The sequence below is a fragment of the Cygnus atratus genome, chromosome 2 (assembly GCF_013377495.2).
Source record: "Cygnus atratus isolate AKBS03 ecotype Queensland, Australia chromosome 2, CAtr_DNAZoo_HiC_assembly, whole genome shotgun sequence".
In the NCBI taxonomy this organism is placed as follows: domain Eukaryota; kingdom Metazoa; phylum Chordata; class Aves; order Anseriformes; family Anatidae; genus Cygnus; species Cygnus atratus.
The window spans coordinates 12,728,500-12,743,641 of record NC_066363.1 but is presented as its reverse complement, the minus strand read 5'-3'; the positions used below and the strand labels follow the sequence as shown (position 1 = coordinate 12,743,641).

Below are 15,142 nucleotides of genomic sequence, written 5' to 3'. Positions count from 1 at the left end.
TTTTGTACATATCCATGCCATAAAGCTGTATCACCAGAATATTTGAAATATTTCAGTTGTGACAAGGAATTAACTGAAGCCCTCCATGCCTCAAATTCTCCATAGTGGCCTGCTTATCTTCTGTGCCAGCTGTCCCTGAGGAGGGCAGAACCTTCTTTCTTTTCCTGGCCTTCCAGGTCTTCCAAACTGGGAGCAAAAGCTCTACCACTGGTTGGTATCCCTATCTCTGCTGGACAAAAGATTCACTTCACCAGTCATAAACTGGCTGAAATACTTTTCTTGGCTCAGCCTGCACTATTTGGAAAGAGTGCAGGTGTCTGGAAACACCTCCACAGGGCAGCTCCTATCCCATAGTAGCATGAATTGCTGAAGTGAAATGCCTAAAATTCTGATAAGCTTTATTCAGGCTGATCTTTGTATTCATCATGTTAAAATTTGTGTCATGTTCAGTCATTCATTACTTCAGTCACCTCTGCCTTGTACTGCTGTGTTTCTTAATGGACTAAGGTTTAGAAACAGGATGACTGTGGATACATTCATTGCACCATCAGAACTGGTAAAAAAAAAAAAAAAAAAAAAAAAAAAAAAAAAAAACAGAAGCAAGTAGGTTAAGGGAAATAAAAGGACAGGAAATAAAGCATGAAGGTACAAGGTACCTGACATTACAAAATCAAGTTTCTCCACTTGGGATGTGATTCATCTAAGCGAACCTCAGGCATCCACGTTTTGCCAGTCTTACTGGAATCTCTCTTATCATAGTTGCTGAGTGAAAAACATTTTAGGGCGTGAGTCATCTGACTTAATGCAGACATCTAACTAACTTTATTATGCCATAAAAATACCTGTCACAAAGAAGGAAACTAATGTAACTAGCTCAAACATAGATGTCTCCACTATGGAAGTGTACATATGGTCAGATGAATCCTCTCCACAGCATGAAAAATACCTGCACAGCATAGAATCAGAACTTGAATCCTTTCTTGTGTGAAAAGGATATATGCATTGTAGAATAGAGATGACTTTGGATATAACAGCTTTATTTTGTATAACTAAATCAACCAACAAACAAATATTTAAGAAAAGCATGCTTATTTGTCAAAAGCTAGAAAAAGTGTTCTGTTTTCATATAAAAATCTTTATTCTCTAGACTGAGGTTATTCCTATAAAAAATAAGAGTATTTTTTGTTTTGTTTTGTTTTGTTTTCCACTGTGCTTGTTCCATATTTTTTTCAGGGATATATTATTATGACATTTTTCAGATGTCAGTAGAGGTTTCAGGTATTTTCAGAATTAAGTACCAAATCTCTCATGTTAATCAAGGTCTGTGCCTTCACTCCTTCAGTTGATTTAAGAAGCTTGGCAGTTAGTCTTACAAAGGACAGAGTGTCAGAAATGCTGAGCACTGCAGTGATTAAAAAGAGTGGTAGCAATTCTTAGGACATCAAATAATACAACCAGAACATTATGTGACTAATAACACTACAGCTATTTTCAAAAAGCAGGTATGTTCACGTCTCTTTTGTTTTCTCTTTACTTTTGCTTTCTTAAAAAATATTAAATATTAGTGTGTGTTTTTTTTCCTACTGCTATGAATATATGCCTTCTGCCCACCGCACAGAAATACCTCACCAATGTACGAATTCATTTTAAGTGGACTTTTTATCCTGCCCTCACCCTTTCTGACAATATTTTTATTAAAATGTTTTACACATAAAAAGAACAGATAAGACAGAAAAAATGCCCTCAAAATATTGGTTTATTATCACAAACATATTTTATATACATATATACATGTTCTGCTGTTTAATATTTTTACATTGAACTATTATTAAATATTTTGTAATCATAAGCAGAGAGGTGATGATGTCTTTCCTTCATGTATCCCCCTACTCACAACTAATACTAGTAAAATCTAGAGAGACAGACTTGTCAAGAAGTAAAGTGAGAGGAAGCAGGAAAACAAGAGAGAGTAGGAGAAAATGCAGGCATTTGAATTACTTCTTGGAATTTGTTTTGCAGTGATAATATATAATAGATAATAAATTGTAACTATTGTGCACACATGCTCATAAACATACAGTATGTAATCTATTCCTTTAGAGAAAGAGTATGTGTGTGAATATATGTACACTTTCCTACATAATTTTATATAAACTGTAACAGTATCATCATATTTACAGCAATTTTTGTAATCTATGGTTGTTAACTCTGGCAGGTTTCTCAGTAAAAATTATTTATAAGCCTACAGCAAATGTAGGGCTATGTTCAATTCATTTTACCCATTACAGGTAGCTAAATAGGTTACATGAGTTCACACTGCAGTTAGTGGGGAGAGAGGGAAAGAAAGAGAGAGAGGTGTTTCCAGTAAGTGATTCATATCATCCAAAAAGACACATGAAAAATAGATGGGGTGAATTGCTTCTGTCTGTAACTTTGCTAGCTGTGGATTCACTTGAAGGTGTCTGCATTTAGGTGAGTGATTTAACACTAATGAGTCATTGAGATGATAGATATATTAATGAAAAATAAATACTTTCTTTATACAAGATTATATGTTTCTTTTAGGTAATCCTGTGTTTCACACAGTTATTTTAATGTTACAGCTGCCTGTGCTTTGGGCACTATCACCATAGTAACTAACTAACTGTTAAACCAAGAGTTCAAAAGTCAAGACAGAGATTTTCCAATACCATAGTTTACAAACAATTCTGTCTTTTTAGAGCCACAGTTGAGACAGTCAGCAGTTTTCATGCTTTCCTTATTAAAAAAATAAAAAAGTAAAAAAAATAAAAGAGAGTTAAAACCTACTTTTCAAGTACAAATTTACTCAGATTACTTGCTTCCAGAATAAGAAACTTTGCTGCAGAAAAGTCTTCAAATATGGTACAGTTACACATTATTTATACTTGTAGTTCTCTGACTTTCTTGGGGTAGAAATAATTCCAGTGACTGAAGGTGACCCTCACACTTACTAACAATTTAACTGTTTTCTCTCTATAAATATTTCTGATTCGACTGTTTTTTCCCAACTGTATTAGTTGTTTCTTAACTTTTTCAATTTAGTTGTGTTTTTTTTGAGTGTTTAGTGATTTTGGAGGTCCCAGCATACTGAGTTCATTTAGAGATTTCTCTGAGGCTTCTGATTTTCAGGAAGAGCTGAATAAATCACAAGTCATAGATTAAGTGTTGCTTGAGTGTATTCTATAGGTTGTTCGTGACTTGCTTGCAATGAGAAATGGATAATTTGGACAAATCATGCAGTGTTTTTTGGCACCTCTGTCTAGGGGTGTTTTGCTTCCTGTAGAAGCTTATGAAAGTGTAAATCTTCTGACCCTAGGTTCTGTAGCTTGATTTGAATACATCACTCATAAGCCTTCAGGCTGGGGCTTTATATATGTGTTTCATGTTTTCTACATTAATAGGATACCTATCCAGAGCTGCCACATGCTTACCTCTTTTTCCATGCAGACTTAGCATGCAAGATTGTACACCTGGCCATTAAGTGCATCTGCTTTGAAACTATTTATCATGATGCTCAGAAGACTAGGCGTACACATGGCATCTTTGTTTCCAGGTGAAAAGAAATACAATTCATGTTATTTGCAGAAAATGCACTTGTAAGGGAACTGCCTACAGCTCCCTTTCTCACACATGTGATATATGTATTTGTCACCCTGACCTTTCAGGATCCTGTTCAAATGGATCAACACAGGATGTAGCATAGGCTTTTAGCTTTGGGAGTCATCACATTAATTCTGGGCCAGCATCTGCATGACATCCACGGCACGACCACAACCAAAGTGACTTAAGGATTCCAGTGCCCCTTCCTGCAGTAACCAGCTGGGTCTGCCAGCATCCACTGCATTGGACCCTGAGGGCTCCACACTGTTTTCTTTTACTTATTCAGTTACACAGGGATGAATTAACACAGAATGAGTTTTACAGCACAGTTAAACTTTCACAATGTCTAAAGTTCATATTTTTTATTTTTTTATTATTTTATATTTTTTATATTTTATAATTTTATAATTATATAATTATATAATAATTATTATTAAAAATTATATATTTAAAGCTAGAAAATTCTCAAACCGTTGTCTAAATGACAGGGACTCAAGCACTTGAGATGAGCAAGCAATGCAATCCAGAGAAAGATAAGGAATGTTAGTGGTTTTGAGATACTTTATCCCATTTGTTAAAAATAAATGAATGAATAGATTAATCAATACAATTTAACCTTTTTTTACTCTAACTGTGCTAAAGTTAAATGATAGATACTTCTTTATGTACACACATTTCTATTCTAGTATCTGTTTAACTGGTCATCAGCAGTACTGTTATTTAATGAGAATGAATTATCAGTTGTCTTTCTTTAAAGATGTAGCCTGCTGTTATCTTTTACCTTCTATTTGAAAACATGGATCTCATAGTTCACATTCTTCTTTTGTAAGTTATTCTTACCGTGCTGTAACAGAGAATTCAATAAACAAATTAGAGATTAATAAATTATACTAGAGTTTTCAAAAGCACCTAAAGAAGGTGGTTGTTGCTTTCTTGGGAAAACAAAGAGGACATGGCTGTCTAATTCTTCTAGTCTCTGCTGAGAGCTCAAATTCTGATTTTCTAAACAGGAAACCTTAAGAAATTTTAACAGGAAAATGTTCTGCAAGCCTGTCATTTTAACCATAGTTGAGCCTATGAGCATCTGGATTAGAATCCTGAGGTATGTAACAAGAAACCTTCAGCCAAAATTTGAATCAATCAATCTCCACAGCACTCTATACCTGACTCTGCTAAGCATGGAGGGGGACACACCATACACAGGAAAGCACCTTGTCTCTTGTTCACTGACATACATACACAGCACAGAAATCTTTCAAAGGAGCATGATGGCTGGATAAAGGTCAGCAGTCCTAAAAAGACCACAAATACTGTTAAATCAGTTTGGCTTCAGAGAAGACACATCACCCTATCAAAATTTCAACTCAAGCAGCTCTAATTGGGTTTGCTGGCAATGTATGAGGCCAGGTTCCCAGATTTAGCAAAATTCACTGTATGTACTTGCTTAAATTTAAATCAGCAATAAGACTTGATACTATGGAGGGCTGGGTTCTTTCTTCTGGACATGTGTTTTCAGTTAGGGTTGAACTCTTCTCCTCCTTGTGCTGAAGTCCTAAAACATCTTGCTGTGGCAGTAAATTTTGCAATCTGCTTATTAAAGGAGCATGTAGACATTCTATATGATCTGAGCACTCCTCTTATTAAAGTTGTCATTTGTTGACAAATGGGCCACAATTATAGTATTTGTAAGAACATTACATGTTCATTGTGCTGACATGCCTAATTACATAATTTTATATATATATATATATATATTACTAAGCAAATCAGAGGGAATAGTAATGGTGGATTTGGATAAGCAAGTAAGAAAATCGAAGTGACTTTATTTAAATGATAATGGTAGAACGTGCATTATGAATAACTATTAGGTAATGAAATATATTTATTTGATTTTTGTGGTACAAAGCAGACCTCATACTGAGATGCAAATGGCTCAAGGCCATTTCACAACATAAAATAGCTATCCAGATTAGGGGAGGAGACCTGCAGGGTTCTGGGTTGGCATCCAACCAACTCAATACAGACGTCTTTTATTTGTCTAAAGAAACAGAGCTACAATTGTTCATTTATATAATCCTCCACTTACTGTCTTGAGGTTTTTGCACTCAAACAAGAAGATATTAGGAAGTGGTTCTCATAACCAAAAGTAAAAACAAAGAAGAAAGGGCTGATGTCTGGATTTAAAAACACCTTCACACAATACATTTTTATGGCTTGTGGAGATACTGGCCTTAGACAAACTTCAGAAGCCTTTGTTTCCTGAGGATATCTCAGAAATAACATCAAACACGGAAGTCCTGCTCTAAATATTGGGGGATCAATGTGTGTAACCACATTAACTAAGACTCGGGTTCTATTCTTGGCTATGCCACTATGAATCCAGAGCTATTCCATTAATCTCAATTTCAGATGAAGGAAGAAAACAGCTTTGGAGTCTGGTACAGTATAAAACATGGACTCACTGTTGCCTTCTACAGAAGACAATATATCCTCTTGGTACACAGACATAATTTGCCATAGTGATGATGGGAGACTGCTCCAAGCAAATGTTGAGTGTAATTTGCAGAAGTTAGTTAATTTTAAGTAATATTTTTGTGTGTGTGTGTGTGTGTAATTAGTGCAAAGTACTCAGATGTCTTCTTGTTGGAAAGCCAATACAGTATCTAAAAAAATGATCTAACAGTTCCTGTGCCATCCAATTGGTGTATGAAATCAATGTTGCAAAGATTTTCTAGACAACTGCAAGAGCTATGAGCTAAATTAGGTTCTGAAAATGCACCTGAGCCAGCTTCCACAGCAGTCAGTGAGAACTTCATTAGTAAAGTTGCCAGAAATGGTACTGGGTTATATGGTCTCAAAAATTTGATGGGGACATCTGCATGAGGCTTTGTTTGTTTGTTTTTTGAAAGGATCTGTGAGAATAACAGATCTCAGATTTGCAAAAGCCTGAGCAAACAGGTGGGTTTTACATTTAGCTTTTAGTGTGGCAAGTAATCACTCTTGTTTCTTCACAGCAGCAGGAAACTGATGTAAGATTTGTCTGATCCAGCTAAATGAATATACTGTTTTATTTCTATAATAACCCATTTTATTTCTATAATAACCCATGATAACTATATTCCCTAAGAAGCCAGTTTTTTAAGTAGTTTCAGGACCATATTTCAGACATATTACTCAGTTACATATTTTTAAAGTATGTTTAAAATATATTTTCTTAAATGGCTTAAAATTTGACTAGTCATTGCCTATGAAAAAAATAATAAATCAGTATGAAGTAAGGTTTTCACTTGAACAGTATGAAATTTAGATATTATAAGTATCAATATCCATGAAGCCACTACTATGTCAACAGTATATTACTATATGAAGGGTGACATTACCACTGTAGAACTAATATATTTTTATATATATATATGTATATATATGTGTGTATATATATATATGTATATATATATATATTGCTGGAAGCAGTTCAGGTATTTTTGCTCTATTTGCACAATACAAAAATAGCCTAAATACATTTTTAATGCAATCAGCTGAATTCCGTAAATCCAAATTGTGTGCTAACTGCTCATGCTGATTAGTGTGAAATATTAATTTGCACTAATCAGCCTGAGGCAAGGGAAGCATAATAAACTTGACACATACATTTCACGCTTTACTGTGTTGGAACTGTTTTACAGCACAGTCCCTGTAAACAGTGTTGGTGCTGTTAGTTATGTCACAGGGTCCGTATATTCAAGGTGTGCTTGGAAAAATTTCCTTAGCTGATGCTTCAGCTAGCTCAGTGTTTTGAAAACCCTGGTCTTTCAGAACTGATGGTCTGCACCAGCTAAATGTTGTCAGAAGCATTTGTCTCTGCAATGAGCCGAAGCATCTGATTCCTGCCCTAGCAGTTTCATGGCTAACTCATTTACATTCACATTCCCTCTGCTCTCCATGTACCAGGGTGCAATTAGGTTCCACAAGCCAATGGCTTCATGATTCCCTTTACCTGAAACACATGCATTTACAAAAATATAATGTTAGGCCTAACGAAATATGCCAGCTACTAAGCAAACACAAAAGAGAGCACCAACATGTCAGGTTTTATATATTGCGTTTGAGGGTCACTCTTTGCACTCCCATCTCAGTCTTTTGCAAAATAGAGCTTTCAATTCCTGTTTTTCATGGGTTAGCATTACCTACAATCTGATTTAGCAAGCACACCCTCCCCAGACACTATGTTATGCCATAAATCCATCATGAAATGTGATAAGCACGGTCTCCTTATCTCTAATACATGACTAAACATGTAGTACCTTAGATGCTGTGAAAGTGAGAACCTGAGCAAAGGCTGGAGGGGAAATGAAATCTATTATGTGATTTAAGACAATTATGTGCATGAGTGAGAAGGGATAATCAGTGCAGGTAAACCTGTTGCTCACCACTGCCTGGGTCATCCATGTTGTCTCTTTACTGCTGTCTGTACATAGCTCTGTCAGGTTCTCGCTGGGGTCACAACCCTGCAGAGCACAAAGGATAGACATGAATGAAAAGTGTGGTGAAAGTTACCATTTGGTTGAACTGAAAAATTGCAAAACTGAAAAATTTTTATCTTCCTTTTAATGATAAATTACCCCAGGAGACAACCATGTGTATGCTGTGTTCACTGCTGTTGTTTTTTAGTTTGTTTGTTTGTTTGGTTGGTTGGTTGTTTTAATTTCCTTTCAGAGAGGTGTTACAAGTGAGATATAAAATGTGAGTCACCTAGCTTGTCACAAAGAAGGGGGCATCCCCTGTGTTGTACCAACAGTTAACATGGAAAAGTTTGAAATTGTGGTGTGATACGTTTGCATATGATGAATATAATCTAATAAAACAATGGAGTTATCTCATATGTTCTGCTCCCAAAGTACTCTCAAAGTACTCATGACAAGCTCATTGATCCCAAAGAAACCAGCAACTGCCATTTACACATAACCAGTCATACTTTTTTTTTTAAGAGATATTATATGCTCAACAATACCAATTTGATTAGTTATTAATGCTTTGTAGAAGCATATGGAATTTTTCTTTTATAAAAACATAAAAGGTGAATTTGAAACTTGAAACAGGTTGACAGTGTCAGTTCTAATAGTAAATGGCCACATACATCAAGGGCCACATGAAAAATGTACGGCATTCATTGGCTCTCTTTAGCTTTGAACAATATCTTTAGACTTGGAACAAATTTCATTCTTAGTTTCCTTTCCCCATCTCTGAAGATTTTCTCTCTGTATACATCAAAGGAAATTAAAAAAAAAAAAAGTAATTGTAATTGTATGTGTACAGATGTTCAGTTTGGGATATATTTTTAACTTTTAATGGTCTGCAAACAGACTCCAAAACTCTCTTAAATATCTTTGATGCAACCATTTATCTATGTATTTCACTCCACTATACTGAACTACAAAGTATCTAATCAAAAAGTGAAGCCAGTGTTTTATTAGGTATGTTTAACCTGAACAAACACAACTCCATTCTTTCATTTTTCACAACTCTGTCAAGTTTTATAAATTAAATATAGTGTGGCAAAGTCATCTGCATGGATGAAGATTTAAGAATACTAGATATTGCTACTTTTATCTCTTCTCTCACAAGAACATTCCACTTAAGTCCTTGACAGCTGGATGAAAAGGAAAACGAAAAAAGAGGGAGGGAGGGAGGGAGGAAGGAAGGAAGGAAGGAAGGAAGGAAGGAAGGAAGGAAAGAAGGAAGATTATGGCCCTTAAATGCATTTTTACCTCTGCACTGGGGAGAATTCCATTTTTGGAAAAATGTAACATTTTAGTCCTGACCACTCATAACTCATTATATATTCTCAATAACTGCATTCCTCTGTCAGAATTCATTTGTGTGATTATACCTGGAGAAACTTTAATTCTGTTTGTGGTTTCAACTTATCACATCTCTATATTCTCCCTTTTTAATTCTGACTTTTTCATCAACTAAACATTTTCTTTCTTTGCAAGTATTCCATCTCATTTTATCTTTTTCTTCCTCTTAGTAAGAGCCAACGAGAACTCATCTGAACAGAATTTCAAGACTTAACTTTACAACAGGACTCTTCTCTAATATTACACATATTTTTATTTACTAAATTAACATTAAGTGAGATAGAGAATATTCAGCAACTTAGAGTTTTAAGCTCTTTTATTTTTATTGTTATGGGAACAAAGCAACATATTAAGTTTTTCAGTTTGGGGTTTTAAGTTAGTGTGTTATATATAACAGTATAGGCTCTTTTGATTTATTTAAGCATTTATACTCTTTATAGTCAAGGCAAAAGGTAAACAACATAACATATGCATTTTGTTAAAATACACAATTGAACCTTTTTCCTTAAATTTATTACTATTCATAGGACTGGCTTCATTGTTTTAGGTTCTGTACAAACACTTAGGAAGAGACAGCAATTACTCAAAAGCACTTGTAATCACACTTATCTGTAGTTAATTAATTAAATTAAATCAAGAAGAAATCATTGTAAAGTAATTTAGCTGAATCCACCAAGGCTTTGCACCCTTTTAGCCTCATGTGTTTAAAAAGTAATTTTGTTTCACTGATGCAGATTGTGTTTAAAAATAAGATTTAATCATACAATACAATAAGGCTCCTGCAAACCTCCACGTTTGTACATAACATACATTAGAGGAAGAACATGTGTCACTATACAGAAATGGGTGTCTAAGTCTTCAATCATTTAAACATCTTGTCTAAAGAAGGCAAGTCAAGTTCAAAGCAGAGAACAATGGAAAGAATCCCAAAACAGGAAGTATCTGTTACAGGCATTAGAGATGCAGTAGATGATCCAGGTGCAGTCACATGCTGACCAGGAAAGCATATTAGGCTTTGTTGCACAGAATAACAAATCCCCAAAGCATTCAGCTTGATATGCAGCTGCAGAGTACAAGACAAACAAAAATTATTCCAGCAATAAAAAAATACAATAGAAATCAAAGGATATAGTTCTGCTTCTAAAAATAACACTACTCATTAGACTTCACCTAACAGGCAATATGCGGTCTACTTACCATGATTTAGAGATGATGTGAATATAAACTACACCAGTGCCTGAAGGCATGCAGTGTTTGGCAGGAGGGATATAAATTTTGGTGTTTATTAGCACCAGAATTAAAGAATAAAGGACTGAGAATGTAATGAGCCAATATAATTATTTCTTAAATGTCTCCATTTTGTGGAAAGATTGTTATAGAGTGCACAACAGTGACTAGGAGAAAAATAAGTTCATGTAACACAAACGAAGGAGAAAGATACAGTTTACCAGAAGGCTTCCAAGACTACTGGATCAATTGAATTTACACGTTGAAAAATGCACACACAAAGCCCTTTCCCCAAAAGCAGGATTAAGATCTTGCTCAACATTTTGCCTAGTTAAGAGCAGTCCCCTTTCACCAAAGAAAGTCAATCAATCAGCTTCTCACATATGGTGAAAAAATCTGTTTTGGGAAGTGGGGATCCAAAATCATAAGGGAATGAGCTGGAGGAAGGGTGATGAGAGAGCACCCTGAATCCCCACTCTGTGGTGAGGGATCCAGCAGCCACAGGGAAGTTGGTGGCTCAGGGGGATAAGCAGCTGTGGGGCTGCCAGCCAAGCACACCCCTATATGCCAGGAGTAGGTCTAAACACACAGCCCTGCTTCATTTCCTCCTCTTGAATTCTCAGAATTCTCAAAACACTAGTGATGGCTTCATGCCATATCATCCTCTGTAAGCCAAAAATAAAAAATAATAATAAAAAAAATGCAGTACATGTGCGTTGACTGTCACCAGGGTTGCGGAAGTGGAAGGATTTTCTTCTGATGCAGTGATGAAGTCTTTCTATGTAAACATTTTCCTCCAAACTAGAGACTGGTTGGACAAAACAAACTCTAGCAAAGTAATCACAAGGCTGTTTCCAAGAGATAGGGAAAATAAAACACGGAAAATATTACTGGAAACAGAAAAAAAATCACAAAAATTCAGCTACAATCTAACTTCTTTCTCTGAAAAGGCAAATGAAAGCCTTTTCTGTTGGATTGACCTGATCCTCTTGTGAGAGGGGTTGAGTCAGACATAATGCAAGAGCAATGCCAGATTATCATTGTCATATGAGAAGCTGCCTTTCCCTCTGTGACTGGTCATTCATCAAAAGACTGAGTGAGTTTGAAGTTTGCCACAGCTGGAATAAAAATATCACACAAGGTTTCAAAAACAGCAGCCTAAATATAGATAGGTTTCTAAATAAGTATAACCTGTTTTCAAAAATGTGCTGTTCTGTCAGCTCCCACATGAGAATCAGACCAAATCTACTTCATTGCTTCAGTAGGGATTCTGTAAGCCAAGTAAAAGCAGCAGCTTTTGAAAACTTTATCTCTGCTTTGATTTCAGTAGCTTTTCCCTTTCAAGTTAAGCACTTCAAATTCAGTCTATGAATACAGTAAGTGTACATTCACAAGTAGGTACACAGGAGGAAGATCAGTTTATGAGTTATCTGTCAATAAATGTCTCCTACCACAAAGGCTTACCTGCTCTAGCCAAACTAAGTGGGGATCTGAGAGTTGTGCTTATCTCAGACTGTGTCCCATCTCACCTTGACTAGAAAGCAACGGGGGGAAAGATACCCAAGCACCAGATTTACCAGAGCAGTTTTGGCAGATGAAGAAGCTCTTCCTCATTTCTATAGTGATTTGCAGACATTACATTAAACAAGTTGAAAAGTAGAGAAAATGGATAACAAATGCTCATAAAGCCCAAGCAATCACCCAACTTTTTGAACTGCAGTGTAAATTTTGATTAATGCACTGAAACCAGCAGTGTTAGTTCTAACACAAGAATTGGTGCTTGTGATCTTGCAAGATGCCGAATGGCCTCAACTCTGTCTTCAGACCACATTCTGGTAGTCAGTACGCTGAACCTGGTCTTGTATTATTTGGAAAACAGGAAATGAAAAGGAAATTTCAGAGAGAGGATTTCCTCAAGGAAGGGAGATTCTGAAGGGTGTGGAAGACAGATTCTTCAATGACTGTTTTGAGCTAGTGCCAAATTCAAGAAAATAGACATATTACTTTGAACCAAGAATGAAAATTAAAGTATAATTGATGTAGACGCCATTAATTACATGATAAAAGTTGAAATAATCAAACCTATTATAAACAAATTAAGTAATTACTGCTTATAACCCCAATGTCACTTCAAACAAGAAAAGGTACCTCATGCTTCAGCCTTAGGTTGTCTACGTATGCAGAATTAATTTCTAAATGATACACCAGATTGTCTTTACTGCATCATTAAATCCACTAGCTTTGTTGTGCACAAACACTGTATCTTTAGCTTTGAATAGAGGTTGCTGTTTTTACAACTGTGTCAGGAGTATTTTATTTCTCTAAAATATAATTTGTATTTGACTTCATTTACGAGATATAATATCAGTGGATTATGTCTTTTTAAACTAGCCAAATTTGATATTTCAACATAGTTTTGCGGTGAAGTTTCCATGCATAGAAATATAAAAGTGAGGGGTTCCCAAATCTACCTGCTTTCCCTCATCATTCAAAATAAAGCTAGGACAGAGTTTACAGAACACAGAACTAACCCTTTAAAACATTTTTTTCAGCTCTTTAATGGTATTCACATTGTTTTGCTTTAGAATTCACTAGAAACTAATCAGGGCTCACAGCCAGGACTGAATGTTTGTATATGCATAGTAAATATAGTTATTTGTAACCCAGAACTACATGTGTATTTATATTGTTTCTGCTAGGCAGAGAACAGACACAATAGCATCTAATAGTGTCCATAATTTGAGACCTGTAATTCCAGTGAAGTCAATGGGTCCTCTTTGGTGCTTAGACTAAGATATATGCTGGAATTACTTCAAACATGTTAAAAGAAAGCAATCTTAATATTTTAAAAGACATCATAATTTCTATATTTAGAAAAAAATTACTCTAAGGGAAAATTATCCAGACAGAACATGCTCTTAAATACTTAAATGCAGGTTTATTTTTTGTAATTGTTGACTGACTTCTGGGGAGATACATCAATTACTAAAAATAGACCTAAAGTAAAACATGTAGGAATAAATTTGACTTTCAATAGCAGTTTCATTTCCATAAAGACAGCACCATTCAGGGAATACACTTAAAATTAGGCAATTTATTTATGATTCCTTAAGCTGCATTTGCGTACTACAGTATCAGCTGTTTGCTCCTGTTAGCCAAAACTGCATGGTAATTTAGTCTGATTTCGATGCATGAAGTGCAAAAGCCAAATTCAAGTTTTGGCACCTGGGAATTTTCCCTTCGGAGGTATTTATGTACCTTACTCTCCCTGAAATAAGTGGAATTCAGCAACTAAAAATGATCAAAAATGTGACTTCATAGCAAAAATGAATTACTTCTCTGGTGTGCTGAAAATGCACTAGTTAAGTTCATGAAAACAAACATGCACAGCAGTGGGTTTCCAGCACAAATGCAGAGGTGTAAACTCAGTCAATACTTTTACCAGTTTTTAAGTTTGTTTTATTTTGTTGGGTTTTGTTTTGTTTTAATCCAGACTTAATAATTCCAAGAATCATGGAAACACATAATAATTGGGGTTGGTATGGACCTCTGAAAATCACCAACGACCTACTCCAAGCAGGATTATCTACAGCAGGTTGCTCGGGATCACATCCAGTAAGATTCAGAATATCTACAAGGGTGGAGATTGTACAACTTTTCTGTGAAACTTACTCCAGTAGTGTTTGACACCCCCATCCCTTACAGTAAAATTTTCTTCCTTTGTATAAATGGAATTTCACTGGGAAGAGTCTGGCACTCTCTTCTTTATACCCTCCCAGAAGACATTGATACATGAGGATAAGATGACCTCTACCTCTCCAACAGTCCCAACTTTTTCAGACTCTCCTTGTACAACAGACGCACACCTTTGTGGGCCTGCACTGTACTTAGTCCAATATGTCCAGGTTTCTCTTGTACAGCTGAGAACAACACTGGACCAAGTTATCCAGGTTTTTCTCATCAGTGCTGAGCAGACGAGAAGGATCACTTCCCCTGACTTGCTGGTGATGCTCTAAATCCAGTACATAAGGCTGCCAGAGGGACCCATTATAGGCTCATGTTTAACATGGTGTCCACCAGGTCCACTAGGGTCTTTTTTACATGGGTTGCTTTCCAGTTGGTCAGCTCCCAGCCTGTCCTGGTGCATGAGGTTATTCCTTCCTAGGTGCAGGACGTTGTATTTCCCTTGGTTGAACTTCATTAGGTTCTTGTTTTCCAATGTCTAGGTCACAGCCACCTAGTATATCAGCCACTCCCAGTTAGGTATGATCTTTGTATCAGTGCTGAGTGTGCTCTATCTCAACATCCTTCTCTCTGTGACCACAATGCAACTGTAGCCCTGCAACTTCATGCAGACGTCTAATTCATCTTGTTTGTTCGTCCATTCTGTATACTGATTTTGCAGAGTGTTCCACCTCCATAATGTTCCATTCCTG

At 35.9% G+C, this 15,142-nt stretch overlaps 2 long non-coding RNA genes across 4 annotated transcripts in view; one reads left to right on the top strand and one right to left on the bottom strand.

The window, feature by feature from the left end:
* LOC118256909 (uncharacterized) overlaps positions 1–15,142 on the top strand; it is an 82,875-nt gene that overhangs the window by 13,317 nt on the left and 54,416 nt on the right. The window lies entirely within an intron of this gene.
* The window catches only part of LOC118256908 (uncharacterized), a 53,528-nt gene continuing 48,093 nt past the window's right edge, over positions 9,708–15,142 (bottom strand). For all 3 annotated transcript variants that reach the window (XR_004781378.2, XR_004781379.2, XR_004781380.2), the window contains one exon: positions 9,708–10,542. This is a non-coding gene — a long non-coding RNA (uncharacterized LOC118256908). The remainder of the gene's footprint in view (positions 10,543–15,142) is intronic.